Source organism: Malurus melanocephalus, unplaced genomic scaffold (genome assembly GCF_030028575.1).
Source record: "Malurus melanocephalus ecotype Western Australia unplaced genomic scaffold, MMel_1.1 scaffold_275, whole genome shotgun sequence".
NCBI lineage: Eukaryota > Metazoa > Chordata > Aves > Passeriformes > Maluridae > Malurus > Malurus melanocephalus.
The window spans coordinates 601,637-616,832 of NW_026623507.1; the positions used below are offsets into that span (position 1 = coordinate 601,637).

The window sequence follows — 15,196 nt, forward strand, 5'->3', positions numbered from 1 at the left end:
ACTCTCCACAACATGCTATTTCTAAGACACCTGTATTCAAGGCCACAGAAGTATTTCTCTTCATATTAGCAAAAGTAAGAATTTGTTCCATATTAAAAAATGTTTAAAAACAGAAAGTGGCAAGATGAAGCAAAGTAAGAATACAGATCTTACTCCTGTGCTCAAATTTTCTGAGTGACTTTGGACTTCATATTTTCTTCACACTKCCAGGAGTTAGAAGAGTGACTCAGTGAAGTAGTTCTCCTTCATTCACCACCAAGAAAACTGTTCTTTTCCCCTGTAACAAAGCACTGCTTTTGGGTACACCACATGACTTAATTAGCATGCTTAATTAAAAACTTCCCAGCTGGATACACTGATCTGCACACCAATTTTAGTCCAAATCTGGAAACTTAGCCCACTTGCATATGCTTCTACCACTATCTCAAAAAAGGTACAAAGCCYGTATCTAAAAAGTTCTGTTCAAAAAAACATATTTAAGACATCGATAGGATATGAAACTTCAAATTCTCACTGATTTCTTTATTTAAACCAAAGGTACATTGCTGCATTCTTTAAACCAAACACATTTTCAAGCTTGCTGTTCCACTTATTCTTTTCCCTCAAAAAACATTCTTGTATTTATAGAACATATTTGCACAAAACTGAAACTCACAAACAAAACCCCTACTTGTGAGTGTAACATCAGCTACACTTGGGCATTACAAACATAAAAATCAACATTTTCCAGAGAACTCCATTACAGAGTTRTAGTTCTCTGCAGTTTCAAGCAGATACTGAATACAACAAATGTAAAGGACCAAGAAAGTGACATGTGACCATTTAAACCAAAGGAGGCTTTAAACATGAAGACAAGTTACTAGTATTTTACAAATATGGAAGGGATGAGTACCTTTCTTCATTTCTTCTTCATGAGAAAGGTACTTCAATGRTAAGAACTACATTTRCTTAAAATTTCAGCTARYTTACCACCTGCCTCATACTCATCTAATGGATGAAYTCAAAACCAAGTTCAGGGAAGAGAAGGAATTTAATAATTTAGTTTTAATGTTATTATTTACTTTGAAACTTCATTTYCAGAAAACTTAAATAATCTGAATGCTTCCCACAACTGAAAAACATCACTTGGTTACGCTCTACCTTGCTTCTTTCCTTGCTGCCTTTTCTGATGCCAGGTTATTTTGTTGACTTCTYGTCACTGTCACAGCACTGAAGCTGRAGAATRTCAGCAGCAGAAGCATCCCAGTCTCTCACAGCTATCAACAGGGAAGGGGAACAAGTTTTCCACAATGCACAAGTTGTAAACTCTTCCATCATTCAGATAATGACAGCTGCAGACAAAAAAAGAACTGTGCGCTCCGACAGTCTAAGCCATCTAAGACATGGGACTATTTTGTGCATGTCAAAGTCAGATCAAACACAAAAGCACAGCCTTAAGCCAAGCACTGCCTAGAAATGAAGTAGGATGGTCTCCAGCAAGACCTGTCTTACAGCCAACTTTCTAATCCTTCCATCAGCCAAAGATTTAAAAGGGAAAAAAAGAAGGCATTTAGGACGACTACTACTGTACCTGGGAGGACTTTGGCATAAGGTTGCTGGGTTATTGTTTCTTCTCTTTTATTTGAGCAGAATAAAAGGAAAAAAAAACACTAATCTGACATTAATTTTTTCATATTTAAAATCACGTGGAATATGGAAGCAAGGACTCAATAGAATTTTACAATTCAGTTATATTTACAGTTCAGGATTCCAACCTTCCACAGTAACTTCACCTGTGTACAAAACAAGACTATAGCTTTGCAAAGCATAGAAAAAGCGTTTTTTTAGTTCTAGTCAAAATTTCTGCATCAAAAGRGAAACAACGTACCAATAGAGATGATAATTTCTGCTTTGAAGTATCTTTATAGTTTCTCACATGAGAACTCTGGACCTAACAGTTTCACATATCCATCTTGCTTGCAAAAAAGCTATGTATAAGTCAATTAAAATCCCTAAAAAATGTAGATAATAAAGTGACAAAAGGCAACGCTTTAAGATCCATTTCAAATCTCTGAATTTTGAACTAATAAAATGAAAATAATACAATAACTATCTACACTCCAAAAATACACAAGACCAAGAATGTGTTTTCTTTCTTGGTTTGTGTTCTATGCAACATCTGATTTCTACATGCAGTCTTTAAACACTTATCCTTTTATTAAAYTAAAACTAAAGCAACTGCTCTGAACAAACAGTAGTTATATATGGATGAATATTCTTCTTGCACTGGCACCATACATCAAAGCAATACACTCTAAGTTGTTTAGAGCAGATAGACACCCCTAACAAAAGCTTGGTAACCACTGCAGTTTGGTCCTGGTCTCTGCCTAAAGCTCTGAGCAGCTCTTGCCTAGAACTAAATTCTTTTGTGTTGAAGCAAGAACCACAGGATGAAAAATTGAAGGAAAGCATTGTTTTTCTCAGGACCCACACGAAGCAAGATCTAGAAATCCCCCACACAAAGTCTGTTGTTCTCAACTGCGGTACAGGACTACCAAACTAGAGCAAGCTTTCATTTGAACAGCGCTTTTATCAAAATATGAAATTCAGAGCAGATTTAAACCTCTAACTAAAAATACTCCCTGACTGCTTTTCCAAATACAGTACACTTACCTAAATTTCAAGACTAAGGAAGCTCTTTGAGACTAGATATTAAAAGGAATTTTTTTTAAACAATGAGGGTGGTGAAACACTGGAACAGAAAGGTGGTAGGGTGCCCTGTTTCTAGAAACATTCAAAATCAGATTGGACAGGACTCTGGGCAACCTGATGTAGCTGAAGATGCTCCCACTCACTGCAGGGGGACTGGACTAGATGACCTCTCTAAGTCAATCTATTTTGCTTTTAAGTGTTAAAGCTGCAGCCAGTTTCAGTTATCTCCACATCCAGTTACTGCCAGCAAGCTGCCAGTAACACAAGGCTACCTCATCCCAAGGGGAGAAGGAAGAGGATCAGTGTGCTGTAACTGAAATTCATCCCAAGACCATGCAGAARTAACTGGAATGACATAAAGTAATTCCATAAGGGACTACAGGCTGTCTTAATTAAAACCTCTCAAAGCTTCTATATATAAACTACCTGGCAAACAGCTTCATTTTTCAAACAGACACTACTGGGAATCTGACAGCCTTCTTAATCTATTCCAGTGCTCCCTTTCTTAAAAGTTGACTCAAAAAGCTTTGTAAGTGTTTGCTGCAGTTTAAGCCCACAAATTGTTTCATTTCCAGTAGGGAAGACAACAGCTTTGTCTTTTCTTTCCAGCTATCTTTTAAGTATTGAAAGAACATTATCAAAAGACATGTCCCTTCTGCCTCCTCTAAAAAGAAATTAAAAATAAAAAAAAAATCTTAAGTGGTTTCAGTTTTTCCCTATAAAGCTCATTTTCTAGACTTCTGACCATTTTCCTCTTCCTCTTTCCTATTCTTTTCCCAGTAAAATACCAAAACCAGGTGCTGTACTTTAGTTCATTGGCATGCCAAGAAGTGAGAAGGCTAATTCCAAGTATTTTACATGACATTGTCATAAATACATCCAATAAAAAGATTTTCTGGATATCCTGCATCAGTTGACTCATGCCCACTGTGCAAAATATCTAACTCCAGATCCTTCTCTGCAGATTTCCTAGAGACCCAGTTACCCCCAAACCTGTTATCAGCACARTCAAATCTTAGTAAAGGATAACAGACGACATCAGCCCCTCCTACATTTCATCCTACTTAGGGCACCACTTTGTCAAGATAATTTTGAACACATGCACTTCAGTCTTTGCAGCGCCTCTGACAGGAGTGCAATCCACAAGTCTAGAAATTATACCTAGATCAGCTACAAACAAATATTACTACCATACAAAACAAAACTGACCCAAGTCCTGACTAACTACAAAAGAACATTTATTTTATAATGGCTGCAGGCACATTCTTAGACAAACAAAAGCAATATTTTCTGTCATGTACATAAAATAGTTAAGAGTGTGAAAGTGAGCATATACAGTATAAAGATATGTCATTTGTAAAAACAGATATACTGGGTCAGATCAAGGCATTGCCTAATCCACTTCCTGTCTCTGACAGCTTCCATAAGCAAACACCCAAAAGAATAACATCCAAGTCATTAAAAAGAGGTATGAATACAGAYATATGCTTTAAATTTTATATGTATAAATATATATATGCCATTTATTATATATATGCCATCTACTATATATATATATATATATTTCATATATATATACATGCCATCCATTTTAAGCACACTTTACCTAACAATAAATTACACAGTTCTCAAGCACTGCATGTTGCCCATACCCAACATCAGTCTAAGGGAACAAACAGCTCTCAGCTGTATAAAGCCAAAAAAATGARAATGATGCAGTGACAAAATTACTGGAGGAAAAAATTAACAGTATTCCATAAAAGTAGACATTTGAAAGTTTAAGTGGATGATGTGTTTTTAAACAAGTCATGACACACAGATGACTCGATTTACCAGCACAGTCCATGGCTGATCTCCTTTTAAGAGGTTTCATTTATGTGGTCCACATATCCTTTTCTTCAAAGAACAGGCATGGGATGGGTCACTTTCTAAGAATCTGAAGAGCACCATATTTTTAAAAGGGCATTTTTTAACTACTTCTGGAGGTTTTCAACTATTTATCCTGGTAGCACAAAGGAATATTTTTTCCTTAACCCTATGCCAAGTTGAAGCAAAAGTGATTCATAACTGCACCAGCCCACCTTTCTGTGTCCTACAGAAGAAAACATACTCTGGAACTTTCAGTAGGAGCATCAACTCTCAAATCAGACTGCACAGCTTCCTATAATGTCACCACAGTTTCACTCCATTTTCTACATTTGAAGAGTTACACTCTAGATAGTCTACCCACAGACTTCTGAAGAGGTACATTCCACAAAGGAGAACATTTCAGATACAATTTACAAATCTGACAGAATGCTAGAATTATTGCACTAGTTMTTCGCATTTTCATTTTTAAATGGGGGAAAAGGTACTTTGAAATAGTTATATATTTAATGTTTAATGAYTTACTTTCCACCTAAGCACAAAACYTAGTAATATATATGCCAAAGCTGTTTCCACATACAGAATAACTGTATATATTAGGGTTGAAGAAGTTGCAGAAAACAAAAATTGGTCAAATTATCACTATCTGACTCACTGCATATTTCCTAAGTATGAGATGGTTTCATATTAACACAGACAAAATAAGAAATCAAAGCTAAACAGCACAGGAGATGTCCAGAGAAATTCAATGGATTTCAACGAACAAATCTCCAGGAGTTCAGGAACATCTGCTCTCTTCAGKGTCAGATGAAAGCTAATTATTCCTCTTTATCTGCAGACAAATTCCCTATYCCTTTATAAACTACTTTTAAAGTCCAGAATTTTGTCAGGAACTGAATTTTTAGAAATACTTGCCTTTTTTGTCTACTATACTTAGAAATTACACGGATTTCAAATACAGTTATAAAAATTTGCATCTGTGGTTTCAAAGCAAAATTGTAACACCCTGTGTACAGCAGTCTTCAAGAAAGCTGAGTCCTCCTCATCAACACTTTGTTCTCCTTATTTCATAAACACCCTGCATTGGTTCTACAATTAACAGACTACYGATATATTTTCCATACACTTCTTCCTCATATTTCCAAGAAAAATATTTTGCACACCAGACACAAGATGCCAAYTCTAGCAGCCTTGGCTTTGGGGTTTTTTCCCCTGCCACTAGCATATTTTAAGTCTGAAGGGAGTAAGGTGTACTTGTAAAGTACTAATGAGGGCTGCTCACCTCTGCAGATGAATCCACACAGCAGCAAACCCCAATGCACCACGGCTTTGGGACTTCACTGGAAGCACAGCAGTGCACAAAAATGCAGTAAGAGGTGAAAGCACCACAGCACAGAAAATTGCACAGTAAGTGTGAGTAACCAAAGTAAGTTAAAACCTACATCTTACCAGTCTTCCCAGATGGTTAGACAAGAATGCCATGAGCACCTTTGCATGTAATGACAAACTTCTGCAATCATACATGTAGAGCAGTCTGTAAAGGCTTTAAAGCAGAAGCCTTCCCATGWGGCCTCATTTAAATTCCAGATCTCAGGACTCCAGATCACCTCAACCCCTCTGTATCATATTTCTGACAATGTCTATGTGTGTCACTCTATACTCAAATACAGGTAAAAAATAATAGAGTAACAGGAGCTGCTAGGGATTTCAGCTAGAATCTACTGATTTTGAACTAGTCTGCCAAGAACTCCTTCATAATTCCATTTGCTCATCACTTAAAACAAAAAGGGACAAAATAAACAAAAAAACCCACCCACACAATATCTGAGTAAACTAAAAAACGTAAAAGGCATATGCAAGTACTGTATGTCCTAAAATAATTCTAGAAAAAAATTATGCTTCGTAATTATGCCACAAGGTAAGAATAAAAATTAGGCTTTCACCAGATCTTTTGAAATGCAGGCAGTGTCATTGTTTCAATAAGTATTTCTGAAGTATCGTAATTTTTAGAAGCTATGGAAATAAGTATTTCTGCACTATTCCCTTTTACAGCTGGCCCACTGCAATAAATATTTACAGTCAATAATAAACTGCTCAAATATTACCACTGAAGAAATAACCCAGGTTATTAGAAAAAATCCCCACAAGTTATTGCTTAAAACCAAGGCATTGACACCAAACAGAAAATGTTGCTTTTTGCCTCATGAATATCTATACCTGTCTCCAAAATCCTACAGGCATTTCAAATGTGCCACCTGGGAAAACAGTCGCCATTCTTTTGCTGTCAGAGATCTCAYGTCACTTGTCATGGTTGAACCTTGTCAGCTTTCATGGACACTGAAAGCCAGTGACTCTAGCTGAAGAGCAGGATAAATCCATTGAAATTAAGTCTACCATGAAAGAGAAGAGACTTGCAGATTTGGCAGCATTCATTATCCTAAGAAGATCTTCCATTAAGCCAAATACATTTCCAAAACATGCTCTAATTGATTGAATGACATTCAGACATTCCTGCTGACAAACAGCATTCACATATGTAAAGAGTCCATCAAACTCAACTACCATCCCATGTCACCTATACACAATCCCAAACCAACGCATGCCCACTGAACTGATCAAGGAAGAGCAAGTTTAAAGTTGACCTCAATCCAGAATTGACAGTACTTTTCTTCAAAAGTTCCAGTTAAAGCTCTCCCTGCCCTCTCACTGATCAGCATCAACTGAAGTTTGGGTCCACAACTTCTGGAATAGTAAAGTTCTCCCATGCCCCATAAACCTCATGCTTTTATCTCTAGTACATTCAGTATTAGAAAATCCAGACAAACAGAAAAAAACCACCTAGCTTTTCTATGGGCTTCTAAAAGATTTCCCCAAGACTCAGATCAGCTCTGCAGTCCACTGGGGTTTCTAAAACATAATTAACAATTTTGGTAAATCTATTCCCAAGCCTCTAAAACTGAAATTTTATTAGAAAGATTTCTCTATTCTCTGAGTAACACAGAAAAAAAAAAACACATTAACTTGCAACTGCCATGGTGCATACTATACATACCCATGGTTCCCAAGGCAGTACACACAATCACAAGTAAGATTGCAAGATTAGAAGTGAAATGGTCAACAGATATGATCTTTTCAAGGACAACACCATTTTCCGCTTCTTTAGGTTTCAATTGAGCAATTGTATAAATAAAGAAAATAAAACATTCCATCTACTCACCTGCAGAAAGACTGCCCTGCCAGAAAGCTTTCATTCTCTAAGCAAGGCACAATTTTTTTCTGATGCTGATACTGAACCCCATAAATTGGGGAAATACATTTATGGCTACAGGCTTCATTCATGGGGATACAGATATGTGCCAGATGATTCACATTTACTTGGCCAACAACCAAATATTCTGTTTATTTAGGCTGATGAATTTGTGACCCCCTCCTCCCTCTAGGAAACCCACTCATACAGGTCAATTCATTATGCTACTTCTTTTAACTAGATACTTAAAACAACTAAGCAGATGAGATGGGGTACAAATTGTATGCTCTATTGTAAATGTTTACAGGAGAGTGTGAATCAAAAAAACAGACTGGTACTATCAACTGTGACTAAATAATATTTCTCTTTCTACACAGCAAGAAAAATCAAAGTTTTCTCTGAAGCAAGTCACAGTTTATCTTTCTGCAAAACATATTCTTGGCCTGTCTGAAAATTAAACAATTGCTTGCATTCCTGGCAAAAGATATTACTCTGAACTACAGGGCTTGTATCTGACAAGAATTATATTCCTACTAAAAAAGTCAAAAGAGATGATGTGGCTGTAAGAAGTCTGCCTTGGTTGGAAAAATTCAGCTGCTGCTTCCCTTCTGGTTATAACTTCAGAGCCAACACCCAACTTTTCTCTTTCTAAGTGCTCTGACCCAAAAGACTGGCAATTTTTGCAGCTGCACTCAAACATTTATTGTCATGCACACACAACAGCGCAGGGCCAGTATTTCTAAGTCCCATACACCCTCCACAGCATTGGTTATCCAMTGGTAACAATGAGAAATATCCTCCCTTTCCCTTTTGATCAGCAGGTCTCTTATTTTGATCATCTGCTGTCAGGCACTTGGACTACTAAAGTGTTTCTCCAAGTTTGTCCTGTCCAACTGCCTGAAGAGACATGTCAAACAATGGAACTACACTGTCACACATTCCTGTGATATATCAAGTTTAAGAGGCATTTTTCAGACATAAAAATACTTTCATCAAGGCTACAATGGTCATTATACCCTTCAAAGAAAGAGAACCTCAGCCCTATTCAGATATATTACAAAGCTATAAAGCTACGTTTTTCTTAGCTGTATGTTCTCACTTCCATGCAACTAAAGTGAATTTCCTGTGGTAGGCACCAAGGCCCACCACAGCCCCACAATGTTATTCCTAACCTCACTTCATATTACCCATACAGAATCCCAAAAATCATCTACAAATTAATCAACCTAGAAGATATGGCAACTCATTTTCATCCAGGCAACTGATTATGCTGTCAGCCCTTCCCTCAGCTGATAAGGCCCAGCCAGAAAATAYAGGGTCCCTGCTACAGAGATGCAGCAAAGCTCCTGGCAAGGACTGGAGCCATCTCTTCAGAAGGAGATGCTGCTTTATGGCTTTTGTTTGAAAAAAAAAAAAAAAAAGCCTGGGTTCCTGACATTGACAAGCTATCTTACCACCTTCCTTTCTTCCATTATAAGACAGACTAGGTGAGAACACAAATTGCCTTAAATGCTTAGATATACTTCCCGTCTGCAWGAGATAAAAGTGCAGAGTGAACTGCTTTGCTTTATTTCCTTTTCTGAACAACAGACAAGTCATCTGTGGCAAGAGCACCTAATGAAAAGATTCTTTGATAGCACTGAACATACAAAAAAAAATCACCGTCCACTTCTTTTAGAGGCACAGCAGTATGACTTCTGGGCATCCACATTTCTGACAGTTCTCAGAGAGTGATATAGGACTGCTTTCAGTAAGGTCTCCAACACAAATTTCTGTTGAAATACCACAATCTCACCTCCTCTACTGCCTTGACAAAACATCACACAGCAGCACTGTTATAGGATAGAGGACTGAGGCAAACACGAACTATTCTCATACACTACACCTAAATAATGACCCTCTCACTATGGCATAGTAAGCCATTACCTATGGGGGCAGGAGGGATTCTGAAGAGGTGGTGAAAACAAATAGCTGTTATCTAAATCCAGTTTGCAAAAGCTTCAGGTASAGATTCATTTTAGGCTTCTGTTAATGATATACAGCAGCAGTGATGGGAACAACTGTCTAAGCATGACTATGATGTTGTACCCATTTCTCACAGACCTGCATCTTGCTACCACATCTCACATCTTTACCACCGCAAGATCAGACTGCTACAGTGCCCTCAAACAGTTACATTTTAAACCAATTAAAAAAATATAAAGTGGCATAGACCATTATGCCTCCAAACTTCCACCTTCCCCAGTGGCAGTATGCAGCACTTGGATGAGAACTGACAAAGGGATTTCTGGTTTTGCATTTGAAGAGAGGGTGGATGACCTGTACAATACTCTATGGGTTTTCAGCCTTTATGGTTGAAAGATTATTATGTCTTGTCACTTTGGAAATGTTGTAATTGGCATTCATTTTCAACATACAAAAATAAAAGAGCACCTATTTGTGAAGCTTTCTGAAACTACTAACTTCTGGATTTCACATGGATTGGGTATTCTGTGAGGCATTCACACTTTCAAAAATCTCCTTTCCCTAGTTGCTTGACTTTAAAAGTTTTGTTTGTCTTTCAAGGCTGCTCTGGACTGATGCTCATTAAATTCAGAAATCAGCCAAGGAACTCCACCATCCATACTGCTGCTGCAGGAGACAGCCACTTTAGCACTTCCCACACTAACTATGGGACTAAAAGTCCTCAGAGTAAAGTTTTTTGGGTTTTTTCAATCAAAAGGGAGAGAACTCCAGAAAAAATGTTCAAGTTTTAAGTTGTCTTAGAAATTTCTGGAAACTGAGAGGTAACAGACTTTTCAATTYAAAATGGGACTCAGTCCTTTAAAACAAAAATACTCCAACAGCTTGAACCAAGAGGCTCCAAGYGCTCTCCAAGCACCTTGCACATTTTAGCTACTTCATTAAAATAACCAAGGGGTTTAGCATTAATTCATTTCAGAAAATGCTACACCTCATCACAGCACAAAGCTTCAATTGCAGGCTTTTTGCACACAAATACCCCCCAGGCTTTCAGAATCTTCTTCACCCATCCATCCAGTTTAAGAGAGAGCATGGGGTAAGGGAACAGCAAAAGCCAGTATCCCATAGATTCATATCATTAGGAAGATCTGTGTTGGGTAAACTAAACACCAATACTGGAAAAGTGCTTTGTATTCTACCTTAAACAGCCCTTAAAGATAGAATATATGAAAACAAAAGAACTCTCTCAGGGCAGTAGGTTCAGACTGTGGGGTGGTCTTCAGCTTTTCTTATCTCCCTGCCACTGCTTGGTGATACCTACAAGGCCCGATCAAGTTAACAGATGAAATGATACAAGCTCCAGGGCAGAGCCAGGATGCAGACAGGCAAGGAACATAATCCACGAGCCACAGTTGTGTAAAAACAGGTGAACAAGACAGCTCCAATATTGCTAAGAAATACAGATGAATCAAGGGGTAATACAAGAGGGCATCACCTCCRAGAAGCAGTGTAGAGAAGAGGAAATGTGCAGAACAGTGATGAAATGTTCAACTACCTCATGGTACAAATAAAGAGGAAAGAGTTTGTCAGCATTAGAACTAAGTACAGTAGACATTTCTATTCCTTTTTAGACTGCAAGGCACAACTTTGGGGCATTATAACATGAAACACTTTTCACTCAGGCACACATGTTCATTAGCTGACCCCCTCAGTGCATTCTTACCCAGTCTAGGAATGAGGAAAACTGCTCACCCAGCAGCAGTCAGAAAGCTGGACAGGGCTACRATGAGCGACAGCCAGACACACAACGCTCAGCAGGCTTCTGGAAGGGAGTGATTTTCCTCTCTCCAGCAAGGAAAGCAGGATGGGCGGCTTTCAGTTTCAGAAACCAATTAGGCAGAAACTGCTATCAAAGCAATAGAGAGGGCCCTACCCTAACTGGGTTGAGAAACACCAGGTGGTATTATCTCGATCGTTTYRMCAATTYCAACAGCCCCACTCATTCTTTCTCACTGAAGGTGCCCAGGGTGCTCTTTTCCAAGGCTCTTCCCACACACCTACCTGGACATCACAAAGCATTAAATTAAACTGTCACCTAGACACCACTGCTGCCTAAAAAGCAGTCACTTTTATGTACTGGCTTGTGGAGTAGCTACTAAGAGAGCAACAAACTCACAGCTTTATTCCTTCATGAACTGCTTTTAAAGAGCCATCACGCTCTGTATGAACAATACACAGCAATACAGGCTTACCAAGCTATTGTACTTTCAGGAGATTTTACAATACAAAAAAAAACAAAAAAAAAACCAGTGAATCTAAGAAGAAAAGAAAAGCTTCAACAAACCCCAAGTTTGGCACCAAAGTAACATTCTTCCACAGAGTCCAAAATGAATTATTACAAGATTGTCCTTTAGATTTTGCAACCAAGTGTATGTGTTCAACATCAGAATTAGCTAAAGYAAATAAAATTGCCTTCCTCACCCTCCACATTGACAAATTCTACATGACCAGTTAGAGACCCATGGCACACACATGGTGTGAAAAAACTCTTCATGGCAAGTGTTAGCCAAGGCATTATTTTCTGCAGACCATCAAGACAACTGGCTACAGTTACAGTAAGTACTGCTGTCTACATGGACTTGGTGTTATTTGAAACACCTATTTCCCAGAAGCTCAAAGAAGGAAAAAAAATCAATTTTACAGTCATTAGATGAAAATTCTCAAACTGCAAACTTTGAGCCTTCTATTTTTACACAGATATTTTTGGTCATGTGTTGAGTGATTACCATTTATATTTCAGGATTATTTTTGCCCCATTTGAGATGCAAGGTACATCTGGAAGCAATGCAAGMGCAACTAGGTGAAGAACAAAAGAAAATTTCAAGCTCCTATCTCTTCCCTACTATAATGAGCGGGTTGATAGCATCAAGTGGAAAACTGGAAGCTTAGCTCCCTCATTTTGAGGGACAAGCTCAACTCTAAGGAGTACACACACTTTTTTTCTGTTCAGGGAAAACCTATAAACCCAACAATATAGAGCCACACAAAGAATATCCTGGTTGAGAACTATTTCAATGTAGAAATCCATATGGTTGGGTGACTTCACAACCACCAAAATATAAATAGAGAAATAGTCAGATTTCAGAAGACAGGTATGGCTTGGAAGAGATACATGAAGGCCAACACAATTCCTACTATTGCAGAGATGKTACAACTCTCCTAACATCCCTTACAGAGCAATGAGYGTAGCRTGCATCTTTCCCAACAGCCAAAGGAGAAGCAGMTGTTGGTAACCTTTCATTCAAAGCTTCATTCAGTTTCTGAGAACAAAGTATCATAAATTATATCTAATAAATTACATAGCAAAGATATGAAAAATCCTTGCTCACTCTTTCTCCCTCATATACCTTGGGAAGAAGAGCAATCACAKTATGGTTCTAGTTCTGCTCCTCCCAGGAAACACAAGGAACAATAAACCCTCCTCCAGTGTTCTATTAATCCTTTTATCATCCCTTGGATCCATCCTAGGTAACTGTTGCAGCACTCAGCCAGGAGAAGCAATAGCTACAGAGACATCAGAGCAAGAGTGACTTCATCAATTGATTTCACCCCTCCTTACAAATGAGAGCAAAAAGGCTGATATCAAACAAATCAGGTTTTGCTCCCAAAATACCAGCACCAARACTGAAGCACTAAAGATGTCCCAGACACTCAGAAGATTCCAATCCATCCATTTTCACCTACCTCACAAGGACTCTTTTGTCTCAGCTTTAACTCAAACGGGCTCAAAATGAAACTAAGTATCAGCTTGTAAACATATATCAAAATCAAAGAGCCGACCAAACTGTGTTCAAAACACAAGCACTCCTCACTGGCAATAGCTAGCTTCCTACATCATGTGATAAGATGTTACCAAGATTCTGCTAAACAGAAAAATAAATCCTTTTTTGATACTCTGGAATTTTTCTCACGTAAAAAGCAAAGCAAAAAAAAAAAAGTGAAAAAAAAAAGTTAACTTCCCAGGCTGTCTTATACGGCTGGATTAACGGAAAATAGAAACAGCACTTCCCACAGAATCCTTGAATGTGGTTCTCTTGCTTTGTTCTAACATTTTTTTCCAGACAGCAGAAGGACCGGGAGCACATGACTAGAGCGACTGGGGGGGTTATCACAAGTGCATGCGCTTTATGTTACGGCCTTTGTTTCTCCCTCAGTGTTATACACTTGGAATTGAATCATATTTGCAAACTTGTTAGTCTGCATCAGTTAGCACCCTTTTCACAGGCAAGCATCTGTCTAGTCTTTGACCTCAAATAAACGGGAAAGGAGCATCAATGACCTTTCAAAAATCAAGCCGTAGAGTCTGAATAAGACAAATYTAGTTGCTGAGTATGACAGGTTGAACTCTTGCTTGATTTAGACAGCCACCTGCAGAGATACTGATCAACAAGACCTGCTTTCCATTCCTCAGGTACATAAAGTAAGCCAGTAAATTAAAATGGAGTCACCCATGGTTCTTCTCCAYACAGATCAATAATCCTTAATACTAATGCTAGACCTGATCAAACCTATGCTGTCAGGCTGCTAATATAGGTTAACTGAACCCATGTTTTTTGGAGTGCTACTGGCACACTGACCAGGCAGATACAAGGTGGACTACAGCCCCAGAGCCAAATGCTCCCGTCAAGGCTTCAACCGCATCGGAAGATATTTCAGTGCAAAAAAAAAAAAAAAATCAAAATTTCTCGTCTGTCAAAAAGCTCACCATCTCCCAGTGCTTTGGCATGAAAGACACAAACCCCTGCGATGGATGCAGGCATGCACCCACAGAGCCATGTCAGGTGTGGCTTTACACGAGTATCAAATAGATCAATCGAATGGGAACGCATATCGAGCATTCCTGGTCCCATAAAGATGTCATCCTGCATTTACGTAAGAAAAAAGAAAATATCTCTGAAAACTAYACTGTTCATATGAGTCTGGAAGAACAATTCAGTTCTTAATGTACACATATTCAAATCAGGAATAAAGAAATTCCATATGATAAGCACATAGCTGATCTTCAGCGACTCCAAACTGGGCCTTTTTGTATTAGCATTATACATTTGTTCAGATTTAACACATATTTTTAATTCACATAAACCAGCTAACCCCAACGGCCAAAATACRAAGAATGGGCAGACATTAAGCACGATTTCTGACATGTCTGTAGAGAATAAAGCACAGGCCTCATTCTTAAAAATATTCCTCTGATTAGAAAATTGGAAAAGGAATGCCAAGCTTGACATGTGAGCCCAGGGAGAAGTTATTTCAAAATAAGCATTTTCTTATGTCTTCTTCTGAGCATTTTACCAGAGCCTGGAGGATATTAGAGACACCTTTTGTAAGCTCCCCTCCCCCTCCTTTTTTTTTTTTTTTTTTTTTTTTTTT

At 38.2% G+C, this 15,196-nt stretch overlaps 1 protein-coding gene across 2 annotated transcripts in view; it reads right to left on the bottom strand.

Annotated features, from left to right (window-relative positions):
- Positions 1-15,196, bottom strand: part of GSK3B (glycogen synthase kinase 3 beta) — a 143,298-nt gene that overhangs the window by 126,931 nt on the left and 1,171 nt on the right. The gene's annotated exons all lie outside the window — the stretch shown is intronic.